Here is a 17,655-nt window from a genome sequence, read left to right as displayed (position 1 = left end):
GACTAACCACTTGGAAAGCAAATCAATAGAGGCCATGCATGTACTTGTGCTGAAAGCTTGCAGAGCCCCATGGCTACTCCAAGCTTTGATTGTGGTCTGCTCGCTTACGAAGAGAAGTCTAAAGGTTTCAACAAGAGGGACTGCAAACCCACAATGCCTCCCCCATGTAAGGGCAGTATCGAGCATCCTGACAGACTGTGTCCGTGCAGTACAACACTTGCCACCCAACACACTCTGCGACTGTACAATCCTGACCTCCTGAATGGTGATCGGGGCAGGGACAAACCTTCTCCACTTAGGTGGTAAGTAAATAAAGCCTTAAGACCACCCATGCTGCTCTCAGCCATCAGTCGGGCTGTTGGGGCAGGGCGCTAGATGTCTCATGGGTGGTGGATTTTCAGCACTGTCCTCTATTTTGCCTCTGACTTAGTTTAGTTAACAATAGCACACGATCTGGCATTCAGTGTTAGTGAGGGTGCCACAGGCTTGCATGAGAAACTGCAGCCCCTGCCTTTTGTGCAGAGGCTACAAAGTAGAAAAAAACATGGCTCAGGGTTGCAATTTTTGCAACGCACATTCAAACTGTAACATGGCGGCTGTGTTAAATCAACAAATGCTCTGACATACATTTAATGAGCGCAGGCGAATGGAGGTGACTCCAGGCAGTCTATGTCATTAACATTCTGCTGACCTTGAAATACCAATGTTATCCTCTGCAACAAAACAGCAGCAGGTTACTCTGCAACAATACTCACGGAGCTACAGGCAGTCAGCAGGGCGGGAGGTTCCTTGCTGTTTGATCGCGTGTTAGTAGGTCCCCAGAGGAGAGCTGCCCAGTGTGAGGGACCTTGGGCTGGGCAGGTGTGCAGTGGGGGGTCCGGCTAGGGGTATTAATCAGTGAAATGTGTCCTACTTGCGGCCTTTTCATGGCGGGCTGGGAGACAGAAGGGGAGGTGGGGTTGGTTTCTTATCTATCGACCTGAAAGGATGTGGTCTAACAGCCAGAGCTGCCGACCTGGGAGCTGGGGAACCAGGTTCGTGTCTCTGCGTTGGCTCAACATCCTGTGTGATTCTGGGAAAATCACGTAATCTGCCTACCAAATATGAATACGTCCTTGTGTAATGTAAATGGCGGTCTTGTAAAGCGCTCCAATACATTTGGGTCGAGTTTGCGCTATATAAAACTGCAGCAAAAAAAAAACCTGTGTTGTATTTAGGTAATTGTGTTATTAGATAACTGTTTGTATGGTATCTTATGAACTGTGTACATTTGGTGTTCTCATTAAGAAGTTTGGACCTTAGAGCTCTAATGGAGTATTGTTCTATACTAAGCAGTCAAATTCAAATAATCTTTATTCGGATATTAAAAAATAGCCATAAAAGATACATATTATACAATTGAGCCTTCAGCTAATACACGGTATTTCATACATTAATAAATAGTTCAAATTCATAATAATACAAACAATTTAAGAACTAACCATTGATGTCTACAATTAAGTAAAAAACCTAGACAATGGAGCTCCATCTATTTCTGGTTTTCAGTTCTTTCATTTCTTCTACTTGTAATTAAGGAGCCTAATTAATCCTCTAACCTTGTCTTTCTCAGTTTAACTGCCAGACGCAAAAAATGCACCATGCTGAATAATGTAAAAGGGTCAGATGCGAGCTTAAGGAATAGAAGGGCCACTTTAGCCTGTCCTATATTAGCACGTTTGAGGACTGTTTTTAGAAACAGTGAACGTGGTTAAGCAAAGAAGGGACAAATTAAAACAAAATGGAGGGTGTCTTGCGGAGATCTGAGATCGCAGCCGCAACATCCTTTTAAACTCACGTCATGTACAAAACCAGCTGGAACAGACAGGATATGATGCAACAAATCCAATCTAAATTTGGACATAAGGAATCTATCATGTCTATTATACATGTTAGCAAGGTAGTGTTCCATGCCCGGGTTGACTTTAATAAGCTGGTATGACCTTACTGTGCTTTTAGTCCCTTCTGTTGCCTCTCTAATCTTGACCCAATACTGCCTGCAATCTTTCTTTATGATCCCCTTGTCTCTTCTGGCCAACGTGCTTGGTTCGTTAAAAAAATTTTCATGGCCCAGACTAGTTAGTACATCCCTTACATATTTTAGCCATAATATTCGAGACCATTTGTCCCCTTTCAAGCAGTCCTCTAAGATCAATCTACTCAAACTTGCCTCGGGGTTGATCCAAATTTTTATCCAGCAAAGGATTGGATTAGAGGCAGCTTTGTCGGAAAGATAATCTATACCCAACTCCTCGTGTGCAATAAACGAGGAGATGCATGTTGGCACTTGCAAAAGCCTTTTTAAGAATTTATCCTCTTCCCGTTGAATGCTCCCCATATCTGAGAAACCCCAGACCTCACTCCCATATAGTGTCTTAGAGCAACATACCGAACTATATAGTTGAGCGATTTCATGCGGAGACCAGCGACCCAATCTCGTCGCGTAATTCATGAGGGACCCCGCAGCACTAGGATGTTGGCTACATTTGAGGTTTACTAAGGGCTTAAAATTGAGATCTTGGTCAAAAACAGTCCCCAAATAATTAAAAGTTTTTACTTTTTCCAGCATGTGGGATCCTATAGAGAAACTGTAGTTCTTGGTTGGCTTTTTGCCCACTTCCATGATATATGATTTGGATAAGTTGGGCACTAGATCTAAGTCCGCCATGAACCTAACAAATCCATTAATAAGTACCTGCAGGCTCCTTCCTGTACGAGCCAGGAGGACTGCATCATCTGCATAGAGGAGGACTGGTATACTTCTCTTCCCTATGCAGGGGCAGTCTGCCTCCAGTGCTCCCAACGCCTTATCTAGCCCATTTATATAGAGAGTGAACAGGAATGGCGCTCGGATGCAGCCTTGCCGCACCCCTCCACGGCATGGAAAATCGTCTCTGAGGTCACCGTCGTCGGTGAATCTCACCTGTGCCGTGGTGTCGAGGTGAAGTGTCTGCAAGAGTCGTATCAGTCCCAATTCAACGCCCATCTCTGCCACTATCTCCCACAGCTTTCTTCTGTTGACAAAGTCGAAAGCCGCTGAGAGGTCCATAAATGCTAGATACACAGTACCTTCCCTGGCCAGAGTATATTTAGCCACCAGGAGATAAAGATTGAGGCATTGGTTTGTGGTCGAGCGCCCTGTTCGAAATCCATACTGCACGTCAGTGATAATGTTTTGTTCTTCGGCCCAATCCAAGAGACGATTTAAAATGATTCTCCCCATTACTTTTGCCGTGACATCTATAAGGGATATTGGGCGATGGCATTGTGGGTCATTTCTATTTCCCTTTTTAAATATTGGGACGATAACGGTAGTAGACCATGATCTCGGCATGCCCACCTCTCTGGCTGCATTTAGTACCCTAGCCAAAATTGGGGCCCAGAGATCCACTTGGCTTTTAAATAGATCTGGCGGGATCCCATCCGGGCCTGGTGCTTTTCTTACTACCAGGCCATCTATTCCTGTTTTGACTTCTGCGACCGTGAATGGGGTACACTCACCCTCGAATGGTTCTCTAATTTGGGTTTGCTGCATCTCATAATTACCCCGGTTATATAGGTTAGTAAAGTGCGCTACCCAAGCTTCTGGTAGGATGTGAGATGCCACTTGCGGCTTATTCGGAGCTTGGAAACATGGATCATTTATTACTTTCCAGAAACTTGTCATGTCTCGACGCTCCGCTGCTTCTCTTAATGACTCCCATGCCTGGGATTGAAGACAATATTTCCGCCTGGTAATGGCCTTTTTATATTGTTTCCTGCATTCCATAACCACACCTCTATCCCTTGGGGCTAATTTAAGTGCCTGCTTCAGATTTCTAAGTGCCTTAGAGCATTCCTTGTCAAACCATCTCGGGCAGAGATCGGTCTGCTTTTTCAGCTTACGTCTTAAGAGGCTATCAATGTGTTTGGCAGTTCCCTCAAAGGCTGTAATCAGGTCGCTCCCCTCTATGGTGCTATCCAAGCATTTCCACGTATGACTATCATTGTCTGCAAGGAGCGCTCTATGTAGTGCTAACCCATCAATCTTACTCCATTTGATTCTCCTGCCCTGGACCTTTGCGTTATATTGTCCCCCAGTGGTCCTTTTACCTGCTTTAGTACACGGGTCTAAAATCCCTATTGATAATTCTAAGGGATTATGGTCACTGAATGCACTAGGGACTATCGCAAAATGGCTGACCCTGCCAATTAGGGCATTAGAGACAAAGATGTAGTCGATAATGGAATCACAGCCCCGTCCCTTGTATGAGGGGGTCATTGCGTTTGGTGATCCATCCGCGACTAGATCCATTGTGTGTGATAAGGCCGATTTGCCCAAAATTGTGCCTAAAGCCATGCCCTCTCTGGAGTGCTCTGCGGGCCATCCTTTTATCGAGGGACATGTGTCCCATTTACCTCCTTCCCACTTTAGATAGGGGCACGGGTGGGTATTAAAATCCCCCATCAGGATTAGCTGTGTGCTTGAATCCCCTGTGTCACTTAACTCAGTTAATCTATCGTCTAGCTCCGCCAAATTTGACATCGATTGTCCTACATTATAAAAATTTATAAAAATTACCTTAAGGCCCTTTGCAATGTATCTTATGCCCTGGAGACAGTCGGAGTCCCACCCCAGGTCTTGCCAACTGCCTGGCAGCGTCAGTGCCGCGTACGTGATAAGGCCACCTTTTGCTCGACCCATAGGTGATTTATGGGCGGGTACAAAAAACAACTTATACCCCTCCAGAAACAGCCCACTACAATCTATTTCCCACGTTTCCTGTAAGCAAATAATTTTATACTCTTTAATAAAACCTTGCCATTCAGGATTGGTGACTTTGGTTGCAAGTCCCGCGGTATTCCAGGATAACAGCCTCAACTCTGAGCCTGTCTGGTCCCGGCCGCTGCTTCCTCCCCTAGTCCTCATTCGTAAAGGATTTATCTCCGGGCAAATTACCTTTAGTGGTATATCTTCCACCACCCTCACCTGTCCTTTAAGTGTGCCAGTTTTTGGGTGCTGAGCATTTTCTCCTATTTTACGTACAGTTCCCTGGTTCCCTTGGGTATCTCTTGATCTCTCACCTTCCCTCCTCACTAGACTCCCCAGTCAATCCTGTTCATCCAGGGCGGAGTAATTGTAGAGGGTTGCAAAACTATTTGGGGCCAAGCACATATTATCAGTTCTGCTTTTCTTGACTATTCTTGGCCATTGCAAAGTCTGCCCGGGGTCTAGGGTACTGTCCCTGTAAAAGTAATAAAGGGGAAGCATCCTTATGCATGACCCTCTTTCACTCTCCCCATGACGATTGTCTAGGAGTTTAACTAACCCCGGGTGCCTAAAATTTACAATAATGCAATCTCCTGCAAATTTTTTCTCTCCGCCCCCAATCCAGGCTACCCTTCTGGCCATAATTATTTGCTTGTGCTGGAATCTCTTTACTGGTATGTTGTTATTAATCCAGTGCGCAGCCTTATTGATCAAAGTAATGGCCGATTCCTCAGTGTCCTTATTAACACCTGGTACCCCTACCAGCACTACCGAATAGGGACAGGAGGCCGGGGGTAGGTCTAGTGTCTGAAGTCCTGGGGTGCCCTGGATACAATCCATACGGTCTGTCCTAAGGGACCTCTTGCGCTCCCTTTGCGCCATGGAGGGGTCTCTGGCCATATGCCGGGTGACTGGGTAGTCCAGATGCTCCCTACTCGGGTCCTTATCACTAGGTTTGTCTTTTTTCGGGGGAATGTCTCTACGCTCGCTATGTTCTAACTCTGTGTTATTTATTGCCGAGTTACTACAGTCAATCACTATGGGGCCCTCCTCTCTCACCTGGGATGGATCTTTAATGAGTTGTGCCCTGCTTATGGTCACAAGGCTACTTATAAGCCCCTCCAGATTAGAAATTTTCGCCATTACTGGCCCTAGCAGTTGATGGAGAAGTAGTTCCATTTTATTTTCTAATGCTGCTATAATTTCTTTAGTCCCATTCAACCCTTTTTCGTGGCAACAATTGGGACGAGCTATATTCTCAGGGTTCTTACTAGTGCCTTTAGTGGGCTTGGTCGTCCCCTTCCGACTAGGTTTACTGGCTCGGGTGGGACACTGTGAACCACCCATCACTGAAGGCTCCGCTGAAGCTTGTTGTCTTTTAGAGCGTGTTATTACCTCTCCACCCGAACTCTGCGTGGGACTAGGTTCTCCTGTTACTAGCTGATTACTAGGCCCCTCCATTATGACTCCCCCCTGTGCAGCTCTTTGTTGTGTAAGAGTCCGGATGCCCTCCGTGCCAGAAGACCTCAAAACGGCACGTTGGTTACCATTAGATGATCCTGTCAGGCTTACACTCGTGATATCCCCCTGCGGGCTAGGATCACTATTTAGTAGTGTATCTATGGTGTCTGCCTGAGTATGGCAGGCCGGTGAGGGTTCAATTGAGTCTTCCCGTCTGCCAGGTGTAAGGCAAGCGGCTATATTACCCAAAGAGGATCGTTTCTTTGCCAATTGGGAGTCCAGGGAAAGTCTATGCTCAGCCAGTTGTATCTCATGTACTAGGAGCGATTCGGCTCTTGTAATGAAGGCATCAAGGGTCCCTTTGACCCCTCCTTCCGCCCTCGACTTGGCAGTCTTATTTTTTACTATGTTTAGGTAACACACCAACAGTTATTCCCAATACGAATCCCTCTGTATGTGGTCTTAATAGCTTTTGGTCTAGCACTAGTGTGTCACATTGACAATAGAACAGTGGCAGCATCTGTACTCACTGGCTGGCGTTATCAGATCAAATACCAGAGCAATGCTCAAATGTCAAGATCACTGAAGCGTTGGACATAACAATAGGTCTCCTCATTAACAGCGTCTGGTGTCGTACCTCAGATAATCACCTTGCAGCAAGTCAGTGACGGACAATGTGTCAATGCCTATCCGATGGGCAACAGCAGGATGAAAGATGTACGGGACGTGGCCCGGCCTGGCCTCCCTTGGCCCCTGACGGCCCGCCCTCTGCCCGGGCTCAGCCCGGCACCGCCCGCGCGCGCGTCCCGCGACGCTGATGGAGCTACTGCTTTTAAAGCGCCTCCGGGCGCGCTGGTGGCGGAAGTGGAGTGGGGCGCAGGGGCTCACGGGAGCTGTAGTCTCCCCTCACTGCGACCGGCAGCGTTGTCCGGCGGCGAGGGAGACACACAGCGTAGGCACCCCGGTCAGCAGTCCTGCTCTGGTGAGTCTGTTTCTGGGCTTTGCGCGGCAAAAATGTCCCCCGCTCCACCGAGGGAGCTACTGCTTTTAAAGCGCCTCTGGGCGCGCTGGTGGCGGAAGTGGAGTGGGGCGCAGGGGCTCACGGGAGCTGTAGTCTCCCCTCACTGCGACCGGCAGCGTTGTCCGGCGGCGAGGGAGACACACAGCGTAGGCACCCCGGTCAGCAGTCCTGCTCTGGTGAGTCTGTTTCTGGGCTTTGCGCGGCAAAAATGTCAGGGGCAGGTAAGGTCAGCTTCAGTTGCTGTTAGATCTTATGTGCTGCATCGATACATCTGTCCCTGAGCACCTTTGACGTACCTCTCCGTTACAGCACCCCGACATGCATAAAGCTCTCTCTTTCTCTTTCCGTCCAAGGGTCAGCCTGGACTCTAGGGTGCGAGAAGTCATCAACTGCAATATGTTGGAGCCGACGCAGCACACGTTCGACGACACCCAGCTGCAGATCTACACCCTCATACACAGAGACTTCTACCCCCGGTTTATGAACTCTAGCTTCTACAAGGATCTGTTGCAGTCACTATCCGAGCCGCCGCCAGAGCCGTAGGCCCCTCCCTCTTCTACTGTGATTAGAATTTATTTGAAACGCATTTAAAGACAAGCTGTCGCCATTGCGCAAAGGCAGACGCTTGTTTTTATTGGCATCGCACTTTCACTTTACCAATAGCTGCCGACCCACACACCGCTCGCGGGGTTGGCCGGTAGCTATTGTTAAAGTGAAAGTGCGATGCAAAAATAAACAAGCTGTCTCTATTGTGCACAGGCAGCTGCTTGTTTATTTTTGCATCACGCTTTCACTTTAACCCGTTGACCGCAGCGCCAATTCCACCACGGTGTGGGTGATTTATTAGGTGGGCGGGGTTCGGACGGCCCCTGACCGACCTCCGCACACACCCACTGTGACGTCGGACAGCCGGGGGCCGTCCGAAGCACAGAACAGGTTAACAATAGCTGCTGCGGGGGAGGAGCCAAGATGGCGATCGGGACGGCAGCGTAGGCTCCCGGCTCCGTGAACCTCCACATCCCGCACAGATATCCTGCATGATATCCTTAGCCTGCGCTATATGCCCGTGTTGGTGGCTGAGAGCGGCAACCGATCGTGTGATTTTGAAGTTTCTGGCGGCGGTACCGCCGGAGAAATCTCCATTTGAAGTTTGCGGCCTGTGCAACCCTGGAACCGGGACCTCGGGTGGACAATGTGGCCGGGCGGCAGTTCAACAACAGCGGCCATTGGTGACTGGGTGGAGTCGGAGTACCGGAGCGGTGCGAATATTGGCCTGAATTTCGCTGTGGTCATTCCTACCACTGAGCGTAGCGGAACGAGTGCATGCCCGGGGTGGCAATTCCAGGATTCTCCGGTAATTGCCTGAGCCTTCGCCGGTGAGCTGCCCGGACTCTGCCTGTAACGCGTCCCGATTTCCGCGGACTGCTCCCGGATTTTCGCGGGCGCTGGTCCGTGGTGGGGATGACTGTCACCTGTGGTCACACACTGGATATATATTTTTGCCTGCCCCCGGAACCCTGTTTCCAGTGACATGGAACTCGATGCGCCTGTGCCTGAGTCCCGGTCCCAATCTGGGATGAACCTACCCGGCGGCCATCTTGCGAGGATGGAGTCTATCATCCTGTACACTGGGTCTCAGCAAGATTGGGAGTGTGTGCCTAAGAGGAACGTAGCGGAGCGGGCGCCGGGAGCTGGGCTGGGGTACGGTGACCTTCTCGAAGCTCTCGGTGCCCTTCATTCCACCCTGGTTCACGGCGCCTCGGTATTGGGGAGAAAGCTTGATAGTGTTGCTTTAGCGTCGGAACAGGTGCGATCTGCCTGTCCCCAGGCACACAGGGACTTGTCACACTTTACACAGGAGGACAGTGTCGTGGCCGCCCCTGTGAATAGGGGAAAGCTGGAAACTTCGGACAATGTGCCAACGTGTGATCGGCTGGCTGTGGGTCCGGTCTGTTCCGGAGGTTTTGGATTTGAGCGGGGGGTGGTGGCTTTGTCCCACGCGCAACCTCCGGCGACCCAGGCAATATTCCAGCAACAGTCGCCTGCTCTGGCTGATTCCGCCTTCCTGGACCTTGTGTGCATTACAGATCCTGGGGCAGTACTGGGAAAGATGGTCCTCCATAATGTTGACTGTGTTGGTGTTCAGAGACGTCCACCCTACATGTGTGTGTCGCTTCCTGGTCTTTTTTGGACGCTCCTCATCCTAGTAACATTGGACATGGCACTGGGTCGATGGGTATGCATGGGTGGATTCGCAAAGAGTGGCCAAGGATAAGGCTGATCCTTTAGAGGTTGTCATCTAACAGGCGGGCGGGCACAGGGGTTGCGTGCTCTCACGACATAACTAATATTGTAATAGGTGCATAATGCTCCCCATTTTTTTTTTTTCTTTGACATGGTCGATTTTGTGTTTGTTTACTGTTTGCTTTGAGGAGGAACATATTGTGCGGGAGGGAGAAGCCGGGGGCATGTTTTGAAGGCCCTCCTCCAGTTTATTAATACTCTCTTTACTCCCCCGTCTGGTGGGGTTTCCTTTCTTACTCCATTTTCTCTGTTTCTTCTATATTTCGGGTCTGGTTCCGGGGCGACAGGCACACTGCTGGTGGGGGGGGGGCGTACTCATCTGCAGAGGTGCAGGGTGGGGGGTGGGGGGGAGGGGATTCTTTAGTTTTTTCCTTTGTTTCTATGGCCTCCTTTTTCTTCTCTGTCTTTTTTTCTGGGGTCAGCACGGTAGGTCTCCTTTGCTGCCAATCACTGTTTTTTATGTGTGCCTCAATTTCCGTGGTGATTTCTGGGTCTTAGGGCAGGGGACTGCAGGCGCAAATGGCCGTGATATTCCTCCACATCCTGAACCTCCTGTTTTAGCGCCATTGCCTGGATAGATTGCTGTTTATTGTTGGCGTTTACTATTCTGCCTGCCATTTTTTGCTGCTGGGAAATTGTTTGGCACCTGATCCTTCTATCCCTTATTATAAAATGAAAACCTTTTGTATCCTGGTCCCTATTTGGGCTGTTCAGTGGCCAAGAGTATGCTAGCATGGAGAATCTGCTCCCCGAGGTGCTGCCTGTAATTAAAATTTGCTTCTGTTACTCTGACTGCTTAGCGGCCGGCCCCGGGGGTTGTAGGCCCATACTTGTCTTTTGTTGAAATGTCAATAAAGGTTTTTACAAAAAAAAAAAAAAAAAAAAAAAAAACAATAGCTGCTGCCCCACACAGCACTCGCGGGGTTGGCTGGCAGCTATTGTTAAAGCGAATTAAAGAAAAAATTGCTTAGCGACCAATGGAGACAGTCCAATGCCGCAAGTAAAAGATCCAGTCCTGATGGGCAGTCACAAAAAGAGACAGGGCGGTAACAAGGAGGGACTAAGAAGCCTCATTATCAATCGGAAGCCAGCATTTAACAAAGACAATGCCACCAGCCAATGAAAAATATGGGTGGGGCTTCCACACCACTTCAACATCTAACCCTACTACAGCATGCCTCTCAGAGCGAGCAGCGCATGCCCTGCCACGCTAGGCTCGACCCAAAAAGGGTTGCACTTGGCCTCATTTTTAGGTCTCGCCTGAGCCAGCGCTTCAGTGCTGCTCTGGCGAGAGCTATAGAAAACGGGGATTTGGAAGTGCAAACGAGTGCTTTTCAGGCCCCCAACTACAGTGCATGTGCGCCGGGCGCGCGCACCAGTTGGCAGCCTGCGTGTACATTTTGCGGGCGCTTTGATGTTCTCAGTGATCCGCGCGGCCACTGCGAACATCAAAGCGCCCGCGAAATGATTACTTTCACTTTAACGTTCGCACCTACTTGGCAGACTGGTTCTCCCGATCGCTTTCTCCTGTCAGGCGGCCGGCGTCTCTCTTTTCAGCCCTGGCAGGCGATAACCACCCTCCTCCTCCCCTTGCACGAAAGGCAGGCACCGCTGCCGCCAGTAAATACAAGCCCTGGCCGGGGTTCCAATCTTGGGCTATTTGGCCATTGAACCGCTCAGTGCGAGTCTCCATATTCCCTTCCCTCAAAATTTCCAGGTGCCATGTTGTTGCCGTATTTAGAATCACTCCGGTAGGTCAGACTGCGGGGTAATACACGTTTAATTACACTGCAGAGGCAGGTACTACGGAGTGGGGCGGCGGCTTTCTGAGCTGTGCTTCACATCAGCGAGTTTTATATTTCCTGTTTACTTTTGCCCCCTGATTCTTTTTTATGATGGCGCTTTGCAAAATGGGCCGATGGTAAATATGTTTATAAGGGGTGACAACACTTTAAAGACGGCTCCACGAGTGTTTAATTATTGTTTTAAATAAAGTGCAGTTTTGAATTTCTGTAGAGTGTAAACAAAAATGAATTTCTTCTGCGCACTGGATATTAATATCAAAACTGTATTTGGAGAATGCTAGGCAATAGTTTAATTTCTAGATAAATTAATGTAAATATATACGTTGAATTGAGTGTCTGCAGAGGATGCGTGTTCTTGCATGCTTATTGGTGCTCAGTTTATCAACACCGTGAAGCTGAAAAGCTGAGTTAGCCCTCCCAGGCTTTGAACTCGTGACTGCACACAAGAGAGGTTTTAACTCGCCGACACAGTTTCCCGCCTTTTTCTTGTATGCTTTACCAGTGTTTTGTTAATTATTTGGGTTCTATAAATAGTGTCATGTCTTAAAACACACAAACATATATATATATATATATGTAGCGGAATTCATTGTGGAACGATCACAGCCTTCCGTCCTCTCCATCCCTGTCCCTCCTCCTTGATGCTGCCACCCCCCACCCCACCCATTCCTTTACCACCCACATCAAAGATTTCCTAATTGCAGTGGGGCCATGGGGACAAGCTCCAGGTATTTCCCCTGGTTTCCCAGTAAACACGCACCGGCCCTGCCCTGGTGTTGCCAAGTGTGAAACTCCGACCGATCTCTTCCCTGGAACCTCTCTCTGTGTCGAAGGCAAACTTTAACCGAGTGCATCCTTTCCAAGGAGGGCCGCGGTCCTACCCCAGAGGCTCCCAGTAACAGAACACTCACATCTGGCAGGCTGCCATGCCTTCCTGGTCGGTTAACGACCTCCCTGGTAATAATTGAACTGAGGGGCAGGATTAGTTACATTTGCACTACACCAGGGCAGTTTTGCAGCGGCGTTTGTTCTAATCAACCAGAGCAAGAGTGATATTTGCACTGACTAACTGGAGAGTGAATGACAAAGACTCAGGCCAAACATTATAAATATATAGCAATCTTTGCGATACACCTGGTGAGGCAAAGAAAATATGCAGAGTTCAATGACCCCCACCCACCACTGCTCCTTCTGGAAGGTAAATAACTATTTAGGAAATAAAGCGGCCAACAAAACCCTGAGCTCACCTCAAACTACCCAGTACAGAGTAAGAGTTTGAAAGCCTACATTTCTGCCAGATACTCAGAACACACACATCTGGTGGGTCTTGTTCCCTGCCCATCTCACCTGGTTCCGAAACATAAAGAACAAAACCCAGGCTGATATCATTTCAGCAGTAAAACATAACAAAACACAGCACAACACGAGACAACCTAGACTAACACAACATAACACAGCCTAGCCTAACACGACATAACACAGCTTAGCCTAACACGACATAACACAGCCTAGCCTAACACGACATAACGTAGCCTAGCCTAACACATAACGTAGCCTAGCCTAACACAACATAATATAGCCTAGCCTAACACGACATAACGTAGCCTAGCCTAACGCAACATAACGTAGCCTAGCCTAACATAATATAACCTAGCCTAACACGACAAAATATAGCCTAGCCTAACACAATATACCGTAGCCTAGCCTAACACAACATAACGTAGCCTAGCCTAACACAACATAATATAGCCTAGCCTAACACAACATAACGTAGCCTAGCCTAACACAACATAATATAGCCTAGCCTAACACAACATAATATAGCCTAGCCTAACACAACATAACGTAGCCTAGCCTAACACAACATAACGTAGCCTAGCCTAACACAACATAACGTAGCCTAGCCTAACACAACATAACGTAGCCTAGCCTAACACAACATAATATAGACTAGCCTAACATAACATAGCCTAGCCTAACGCAACATAACGTAGCCTAGCCTAACACAACATAATATAGCCTATCCTAACACAACATAACGTAGCCTAGCCTACCATAATATAGCCTAGCAACATAATATAGCCTAGCCTAACACAACATAACGTAGCCTGGCCTAACACAACATAACATAGCCTAGCCTAACGCAACATAACGTAGCCTAGCCTAACGCAACATAACGTAGCCTAGCCTAACGCAACATAACGTAGCCTAGCCTAACGCAACATAACGTAGCCTAACACAACATAACGTAGCCTAACACAACATAACGTAGCCTAGCCTAACACAACATAACGTAGCCTAGCCTAACACAACATAACATAGCCTAGCCTAACACAACATAACGTAGCCTAGCCTAACACAACATAACGTAGCCTAGCCTAACACAACATAACGTAGCCTAGCCTAACACAACATAATATAGCCTAGCCTAACACAACATAACGTAGCCTAGCGTAACACAACATAACGTAGCCTAGCCTAACACAACATAATATGGCCTAGCCTAACACAACATAATATGGCCTAGCCTAACACAACATCACATAAGAGATATGTTCAGATGGCATTATAAGTAGAGCTGGAAATAAAAGGAAACATAAATAGCTGTAAGTTTAGAAATAGTGCTTTGATCACTAACATAGGTAGTGACGAACGGATGCTGGTACTTTCGTACAGGAGTTTGCATTTGCCGCAGGAGGACGTTGGCCCGGAGGGCTCTCTTGGTGTCGTGCTGTGCTCAGCGGCTGTTAATTCATTACTAACAAATGGCAAACACTTGGTTATCAGACAGTAAACAAATGCTGGAGGGCATGCTTCTTTTCCGTAAGAAGTATGTGTTGGAAGAGGTAGCTGGTTGGTGTTAGGGAGGATGAAAGCGTTTACAGGATGTCCCTAGATGTGTCTTACATTGGGCGCCCTCTGCTCTCTTCTCTGTATTCTAAAAGCGTCCAGAACATCGCAGTGCCAAATGCATAGCTAAACCTCAACTATAAAGCAAAACAAGCATTTGCAATGCAATAGGTCTCGCATTTATAGGAGTTTGAGCTATTGGCATTGTAAATGACAATGATTTTTATTTAAGTTTGTTTTTTTAAAAACATAAATAAAAGGCACTGTCATTTATAATGCCAAAAGCTCAAACTCGTATAACTGCGAGACCTATTGCATTGCAAATGCTGGTTAGAGGTGGTCCCAGGACACCAGTCAGTGGCAAACGTCTAACTCAACTACCACGACTGGGGCAGAATAGTACTCCGGCTCTCTTATAGATCCCCGACAGGACTGTGACACTTGTCTCGTGTATTTATTTCATTTCCAGATGTTGTGCAAGTTATCATCCTATTACCCTTCAATGTAAAGCACTCCGTCACTATTCTGGGTCTGGCAACACTATGAAAAACTTAAAGGCATGTTCTTGAGGAGCACAAGGAATAACATAGTCCAAATATGAGCTGAAGCAGTTCGCATCCTAAAGACTACACGACAGCCCTCCCAAATAAAGCGTTAATTTCTGAACGCGGTTCTTACCTCCTTCCTACCAAGAGAAGAGCTTCAATGCCCGCATGCCGCTACTTTCCTACAGATTATAAACAACTTCAATATATGGAGAAGAAAACTGGTTTCAAAAGGGGCGGTACGAGCAGGGGGCTTTTTGTTGTCGTTCTCAGCACATCCATTGATTGGTTAGAAAAATGAACCGCCCCGCAACAAACTGCATATCCAGCCAATAATGAGCTGTCGTACTCCTGCACCGGAATAAAAGATGCTCGTTGCTCCGGAAGACGTCGGTCAGCTGCACGTTGGTCGACTTTTTTTTTTTTTGTAAAGAAGTTTAGAATAATTAAATTAAATCGGCAGTAACACAGCATAATACGACTGGCTCTTTCGTTTTCAAGCTGAGGGGAGGTGAGCCTCAGAGGTTGCAGTTTCAACAGACAATGCCTGTCATCAGATAGTATTTTCTTCTGCCTATTTGGAAAAAGCTCATGCTTCGGCAAATGATATGAAGTGTAGTGTCCTGTGACAACTTGCCCTGGACCTTACCTGAAGGAAGAACTTATTCAGTGATGTTAACGCAGGGACTGCTGTTCTGCTATGATTTTAATACAGTAAAGAGAAACCCATCCCGGAAGAAGTGGGAAGCATCATGTGACTTCATTCATCAGCATGGTGGGCGTACGCAGCAAACGGGGAGACAGCAAAAAGGGCCACGCAAGCCTTATATTCGGTGTTGGATGACGAGGATGCAGTGCAGATAGGGGATTCCATGGAGTCTCCTCCTAAAAACAATAATTGTGACAGGCAAAAAAAAAGTTTGGAGGATTACAAGGGTCGCCTCCTTGCAGGCATGAAGAAAAACCACTGTAATTGGCGAAAATACATCCACTCTTTCGTCTCGTAAACTACAAATGGCAAGTTTTCAGGGTGCACATGTGTTAGTTTTAAATGTTTTCATGTTCTTATGAGGGGCTTTTCAATGCCTTATGTGTGACACTCAAAGTGACACTTCATCACACAGCACTGAAATCCAAGTAATGAGAGACATTTCAGAAATGACACCACATTTTTTCAATGTAATAGCTTTAACTCATGTTTCTGAAATACCCATGCAAGTGGGGCATCTTTTTGTGTCCTCTCTGTTAGCTAATTTGGTATTCTCATTTGACGCCAGTAGAGATGAACTTCAAACAGTTGAGGCCTATCCAATAATTCTTAGCTAATAAAGGAGCAATCTTTGCCATTATTAGAAGCTGGGAACATATTCAATAAGCATAGTTTAAACTATGCCTCTTTTGGAGGCCAAATCGCAAAATCCTCATGCATTTTCTATAGACCTCCTGGATAGCTTCTGGTTGTGAACACTTATGCACAGCTAGCCACTTGGAATTTTTTAACAACCTTTCGAAGTTGGTGCTCAAGCGTGAGGGGACCGGGGCAAGTGGGCACTAGAGGAGAGTAAGATTCTAAATAAACTGGGCAGGAAGAGTAAGGAGATAAAATAGTCCTCATGTATTGTATTGCATTTATATAGCGCTTACTACCCCATACGTGGCGTCAAAGCGCTTTTTCAGCGAGTAGCACGCTACTCCAGAACCCATAAAGGATTAGTGTTGAATTAGTATAGTGAAATATGAAAGTAATTTGAGTGGTGGATATGTTAGTTATTTGGATTGAGAAGGGTAGCGGAGGGATAAAAGAGGGGATAAAGGTTTGCATTTATATAGCGCTTGCCAGAGGCGCAACTAGAGCCAAATTTCGGGGGGGGGGGGCTGAGCAAAAATTTCGGGGGGGGCTGAACTTTAAGCAATAGGGAGAGTGGAGCTGCAGGGGCTCTTAGAAGGGGTGAAACAACAGCAAGGCCTCATTAACATGCAAATGGTCTTTTAAAGACCTGTGAAGTGCTCGGGTGCGGCTGCTTTTTTGCCCGGGAAGGTGTCTCATCCCGGGCTGCCACACACGACAGGGGGGGGGGGCTGAAGCCCTGTGAGTCCAATGGGTGTTGCGCGCCTGGCGCTTGCCACCCCTGATGAGGTGTTGAAGCGCTTTTTCAGCATGTAGCACGCTACTCAGGAACCCATAAAGGATTAGTGGTGAATTAGTATAGTGAAATATGAAATTAATTTGAGAAGTGGACATGCTAGCCTGTTATTTGGATTGAAAAGGATAGTGGAGGGATAGAAGAGGGAAGGATTTAGCCTTTTTTTGTTTTGGAGGTCATAGCAGTAGGAGGAGGCTTGAAATGTGGAGGGGAAGGGGTTAAAAAGGCTTGTTTTGGGGGATCGATATAGGTAAAGAGGTATGAGATGATTCAAGGAAAGGTAGAGTAGGGAAGAGTCTAGAAAGGGTTATTTTGGGGATCATAGTAGTGGTATGGGGTTTGGGATGAATGAGAGAGTGGAGGTAGAGGATATATTGATAGAGGTATAAGGTGAGAAATAGGGTAGTGCATTGGACAGAGTAGTAAAAAGGTTTGAGATGAGTCAGAGAGTTTAGGTAAACGATATATTGAGAGAGAAATAGAGTGAGACAGGGTAATGCATTGGATATGCTGAATTAGCAGAAAAGTAATAAACATATAGATCCAGGTACATGGAAGGTATATAGATTCATAAAGGAAGTAAGTATATGTGGATTAAAGATGCATTAAATAAACTCTGTCTTTCAAGTGTTCTACTTAAAAATATAAATTGTATTTTTTTGTTTAAAAACATAATTATTCTACATGTTTATGCAAAGCAATACACCTATATAGGTACATATCTATAGTACAAATAAAT

The 17,655-nt window shown here is 47.0% G+C and overlaps 1 protein-coding gene across 1 annotated transcript in view; it reads right to left on the bottom strand.

The window, feature by feature from the left end:
• Positions 1-15,109, bottom strand: part of DHX40 (DEAH-box helicase 40) — a 332,526-nt gene extending 317,417 nt beyond the window's left edge. Inside the window, exon 1 of the mRNA XM_085649399.1 lies at positions 14,906-15,109. The gene's annotated coding sequence lies outside the window, so the exon portion shown is untranslated. The remainder of the gene's footprint in view (positions 1-14,905) is intronic.
• Positions 15,110-17,655: the final 2,546 nt, after the last annotated feature.

This window comes from Triturus cristatus, chromosome 3_2 (genome assembly GCF_964204655.1).
Source record: "Triturus cristatus chromosome 3_2, aTriCri1.1, whole genome shotgun sequence".
In the NCBI taxonomy this organism is placed as follows: Eukaryota; Metazoa; Chordata; class Amphibia; order Caudata; family Salamandridae; genus Triturus; species Triturus cristatus.
The sequence above is the reverse complement of the archived record's forward strand: the minus strand, read 5'-3'. Positions and strand labels throughout refer to the sequence as shown.